We start from the raw sequence: 6030 nt of genomic DNA, 5'->3' as shown, positions 1-6030 counted from the left end.
AACCCGGGCATGTGCCCTCACCGTGACTAAAAATCAAATGGTGATCTCTGGTTAATAGGTCAATCTCAATCACTAAGCCATGCCGGTGGGGCTTATATTCCTTAAATCAGTTTTGGTAGTTTGTGTCTTTTCAGAAATTTATATAATCAAAATTATCTAATTTATTGGCATATAATTGTTCAAAGCATCCCCTCATAGTTCTTTATTTCTCTAAGGCTGCTAGTAATGTCCCTCTTTCATTCCTGATTTTAATAAGAAATCTTTTTATTTTGGTAAAACTAAAGGCTTGCCAATTTTATCAGGTTTTTTTGGGGGGGGGTTTTTTTAAACAACTTTTGGTTTTAGTGCTTCAAGTATTTTGCTGCTGTGTCACTAGGTGCAATTACATTAAATATTGTTCTCCTTGGAGAATTTACTTCTTTATCCTCTTCATCCCTGACAGTTCTCCTTGCTCTGAAGACTGCTTTGCCTGAAATTAAATATTTCTTGCTCCTTTCCCCTCCTTTTCTCTTCCTCTCTTCCTTCTCCTTCCCTCCCTCCCTTCCTTGTTTCCTTCTTCTTTCTACAGTCATGTCTGCCCTATTGATGACCCATCAAAGGCATTAATTTCTGATGTTTTTAATTTCTAGAATTTCCTTTTTATTCTCAAAACTTCCATTTTTCAGCTAACATTTCCCAACTATTCTTGCATATTGCGTACTTTTTCCACTAGAGCTCTAAGCTCTATTCGTCAGTGATTTTAAATTATCTCAGTCTGATAATTCCAACATCCCTGCCATATATGAATGACTCTAATGCTTGATTTATTGCAAACAGTGCTTATTCTACTAGTAGTATGCCTTGCAGTTTTTGTTGAGTTGGACATGATATCCACTGGACTTGAATGACATAGCACTAATGTGGAGGGAGAAACATTCTATGGTCTTATGATTAGGTCCCAGTCTTTTAGTGATCATGGGCCCCTGAGATGGACCTTCACAACTGCTTCTCAGTCCCCACTCCCATTTAGGTGAGACAGGAAGGCTAGAGGGGGCTGGAGTTGGGTATTTCCTTTACCCCATTCGGTTAGATTCTGGGAAAACCCAGTACGATTTGGCTCTAGTTAAAAGTTTCCTCTGAGGCCAGGCTTTTCTTCGAGAACAGAATTCAGGGAGTGGGCATACGTATTTCTGAATAACTACTTCCCCCTTCCCTGCTGAAAACACAAGGACATTTTTCTCTGATAGTTGCTGTGAGGAGCTGGTGGACTCCAGGAAGTAAAACTTGCAAACGTGTACCCGCAGCCTGGTACCTGGTAATGAGTTAATTACCCTTTAAATTATTCCCAGAGGTGGTTTCCCCTCCTGTAACGTGTGATTTTCTATATTTGTCTCAAGTGTTCAGAGAGGTGGGTTTTGTTTTGTTTTTTTTTTGTTTTTTTTTTGTCCTGTTATAACATGGATTAAAGAATAGTCATGGATGTTGTTTTTCAGCTTTTTTTCTCTGTTAGGATTGGAGTTATGATTTCCAAGGTTCCTATAATGTTGAAATGGAAACCAGAAATCTCCTACTTTGTTTTTTAAGAAACGGCCAAGACATTTCCCAGACTGGTCATACCATTTATTACACCAGCAAAGTAGTTTCTCCACATCCTTGTCAGCATTTGGTATTGTCAGTTTTTTAAATTTTAGATGTTCTAACAGATGTGTAGCTACTTATCGATGGAAGCTAAATTTGTATTTCCCAATGGCTAGTTTATTTGCCATCCATAAATCTTCTTCAGTAAAATGTCTCTTTTGCCCATTTTCTAATTGGATTGTTTTTAACTGTTTCATTTTCAGAGTTCTTTATATATCCCAACTATGCATCTTTTGCCAGATATGAGACAATATTTCCTCATTCTGAAGATTGGATTTTTATCCTTCCAACAGGGTTTTTGGAAAGCAAAGGCTTTTAATTTGATGAAGTATCCAATTTTTCAAGTTTTTCTTTATGAACTTTTTGGTAAGAACGATGCACTAGGTCCTAATAACTTTATTTTTTTTCCTAAAAGTTTAAGTTAGAGGCATGGTGCACAAATTAATGCACAGGTGGGGTTCCTGGCCTGGCGAGTGATCAGGGCCGATTGGGGCCATCTCACCCAGTTCCAATCAGGGCTGATGGGGGCCAGCCAGCCAGGAAGGGACTGTGGGAGGGATCCAGGGCAAATCTGACCCTTTTGCCCAGCAAGTTAACCTACCAGTCAAAGCATCTGCCCCCTGATGGTCAGTGCATGACATAGTGCCTGGTTTAGCAGTCAACCGTTCAGTCAGACACTTAGCATATTACACTTTTATTATACTATCTAGAAGCCCAGTGCACGAATTCATGCACTGGTGGGGTCCAGCCGGCCTGGCCTGATCAGGGCCAATTGGGTGAGGCCAGCCAGGGGGAGGGGATATGGGAGGTTGGCCAGCCGGCCCCACCCACAATCAGGGTGAGGGATCCGATCAAGAATGGGGCTGGCCGAGGGGGGGAGGGGAACAGGGTGGGGAGGCCCGCAAGCAGTTAGCCGGCTGGCCGGGCCGGCCCGGCCCCTTGGTCAAACTCCTGGTCAAATTCCTGTTTGAAGAGACATTTGCATATTAGCCTTTTATTTCATAGAATAGGATTTAAATCTGATCCATTTCAAGTTAGTTTTTATACAAGGAGTGAAGCTTAAGTAGAGATTTAGTTTTGTTTTGTTTTTGCCTATGAAACTCAATTACTCCCTTAGATAACTAAGTCTTATAAATCATGTCTAGCACAAATTATCCACTAGGTAATCAGCTTGCTTTGCTTTTTGTTAACATTAACCCCACTGAAAACAGAGATTTTTGTTGTTGTTATTATAAATCCTCACAGGAGGATATTTTTCCATTGCTTTTGGAGTGCTCCCTTCGATAGCTCAGCTGGTAGAGCGGAGGACTGTAGCCACTTCCTGTCTAGCTATCCATTGCTTTGGAGAGACTAGAAGGGAGAGAAGAGAGAGTGGGAGAAAGAAACATCGATGTGAGAGGGACACATTGAGTGGTTGCCTCCCGCACACACCCCAACCAGGGCTGGGGAAAGAACCTGCAACCCAGGTACATACCCTTGACCAGTAACTAAACCTACAACCCTTCAGTGTGCAGGCTGACACACTAACCATTGAGCAACACGAACCAGGGCAAAAATAGGGATTTTTATTGGGGAAGAGGTGGGTGGATTTATAATTTTTTTTGGCAATTATGTAGAGAAACAAGGCTAACAGAAAGAAAACTGAGAACAAAAAAAACTAACTTTCCTCAGTTCTACCCTTTTGCCTAGCAATTATGTATTCGGGTACTCCTATATTGGGTGCGTATATGTTTACCAGTTATTTCTTCTTGATGGATTGCTCCCTTTAGTATTATGAAGTGGCCTTCTTTATCTCTTATGTCCTTCACTTTGAGATCTAATTTGTCAGATATAAGTACTGCTACCCCAGCTTTTTTTTCATTTACATTTGCCGGAAAAACCTTTTTCCATCCCTTCACCCTCAGTCTGTGTGTGTCTTCTTTTTCTGAGGTGGTTTTCTTGTAGATAGCTGATATATGGGTCATGTTTTCTTATCCAATCTGTTACCGTGTCTTTTGATGGGCATTTAATCCATTTACATTTAAAGTTATTATTGATAGGTACTTGTTTGTCGCCATTTTTATTCTTTACCCCTGTGTTCCTTCTTTGCTTCCTATTTCTTTTTTTTTTATAGCAGACCCTTTAGCATTTCTTGCATTGCTGGTTTGGTGGTAATAAACACCCTTAATCCTTTTTTGTCTGTAAGCTCCTGATTTCACCCTCAATTTTGATTGATAGCCTTGCTGAGTACAGTATTCTTGGATTCTGACCCTTCCTTTGCATGACTTTGTATATTTCATTCCCTTCCTTTCTGGCCTGATGTGTTTCTTTTGAGAAACCAGTCGCTAGTCTGATGGGGTATCCTTTGTAGGTAACTTTGTCTCTCTGGCTGCTTTTAAGATTCTTACTTTGTCATTGGTGTTTGTCAATTTAGTTATAATGAGCCTTGGCACTGGCCTTTTGGGGTTCATTTTGCTTGGGACTCTGTGAACTTCTTGGGACGTTTTCTGTCATTATTTTCTGTCATTATTTCTTCAAACAGGTTTTCTATTCCTTGCTCAGTTTCCTCTCCTTCTGGAACCCCTATTACACAGTTGTTTTGTTTCATGGTGACCCAAAGTTCCCTTATTTCTTCTTGGTTCTTCTTCATTTCCTCTTGGTTCTTACACATATTGTCGAATTTGTCTTCCATTCTTTTCAGCCACCTTATGACCATTTCTCTGAATTCTTTCTCTGACAGGTTGCTTGCCTCCATTTCATTTACTTCCCTTTTCTGGTGATGCCTGCTTTTCTTTCATATTTGGGCTGTTTCTTTGTCTTCCCATGATCTCTCTTCTCTGGGTGTCTGGTTATGTAGTTCTCTCTCTCTTGTGTTGATTTAAAGGCACAAAATACAACACAACAAGGTACAATGCACAAGGCACTGAACACAAATGTATTCATGAAATTAATAACCCAAAATAAAGGTGACCAGAGAAATGAAAATTAGAGGAGAGAAAGAAGAAGAGAAAAAAAGAGTGCAAAAATGAAGTTGGGAAAAGGAAAAAAAAAGAGAGAAAAGAAAGAGAGTAAGAAAGAAGAGGGGGAAAAAAAACTATATATATGGGGAGAAAACTCCAATAGAACAGCCATTAATACTAACAAATGCCAGCAAACAGTACCTGGAGATGAATGCAAACTACAAACAACAACTAATATCAAGCGAGGTGAGGGAAAACAGAAGCAAAACAAAAAAACAAAAAGCAAAACAATCTCACAAACAAGCATAAAAAAACAATATAATAAAAAAATCTAGCAAATAACAACAAAAGGACATAGAAAAAAAATTTTTGAATAGTGAAGAAAGAGGAGAGGAGTGTATGAACTTGGAGCAGGGGATTGGAATTTAGATGTATAAGTAGGGTGAAATTTTAACAGGGGGTAAAAAGAAGGAATAGAGAAAATCTAATGCAGGAATAGGGTAAGAAAAACAGGACAACAGCCGAAGCCGGTTTGGCTCAGTGGTAGAGCGTCGGTCTGCAGACTGAAAGGTACCAGGTTCGATTCCGGTCAAGGGCATGTACATTGGTTGTGGGCACATCCCCGGTAGGGGGTGTGCAAGAGGCAGCTGGTCGATGTTTCTCTCTCATCGACGTTTCTGGCTCTCTATCTCTCTCCCTTCCTCCTCTCTGTGAAATATCAATAAAATATATTTAAAAAAAAAAACAAAACAAAACAGGACAACAAAAGGGGAAAAATGAGGAAGAGAGTGTTGGCATAAAGGTAAAGTTGAGAGAGAGTAAAATGATGCTAAAGGAAAGATGAAAAAGGTAAAATAGTAGTAGTAATAATACTGATTGAAAATAAAAATGTATTAAAAAGGTAAAATCAAGTGAAAAAAGAAAAAAAATTATTTCTTAAGTAAAAGATGAAAAGATAAAAATAAAAATGTGCCGCAGTGAAGGTCATACACTTCCTCTACTATTCTGTTTGGCACACCTGTTTCCTAGTCAGGACATTATTGAAGTTCCCTGCGTTCTATTACTCCTCAGTGTTGTAAGTCACAGTCCTGATTTTTAAGCAAACAATATGTCTTTATTTCTTATATTCCTTTATTTGTGTTTACACAAGAGTCAATTTGTGATTCAACCCCTGGGTGGCAGTGTTTCTGGATTGACCTCGGGGTCTATAGGTACTCTCTAGCTAGTGTTTAGATTTTGTTTTCCCAGTGGCACTTAATACTGGTGTGGGGGAGTGGGTTGCCCCAAAGCTGGTTCTCTGATGGTTATTCCCTGCTGATTCCCAGGTTCCAGAAAAACAACTTTCCCCTGTAGTCTCAGAATTTTCACAATTGGGTGATGCTATGTATTGGGCTTAGTAATCAAAAGCAAGGATTTAAAGAGAGAGAAAAAAGAGCCAGAGTAAGCATTTGAACTCCGGGGCTGCACACAAATG

Source organism: Pipistrellus hanaki (assembly GCF_964339955.1).
Source record: "Pipistrellus hanaki genome assembly, chromosome: 1".
NCBI lineage: Eukaryota > Metazoa > Chordata > Mammalia > Chiroptera > Vespertilionidae > Pipistrellus > Pipistrellus hanaki.
This window is presented reverse-complemented; position numbering follows the sequence as displayed.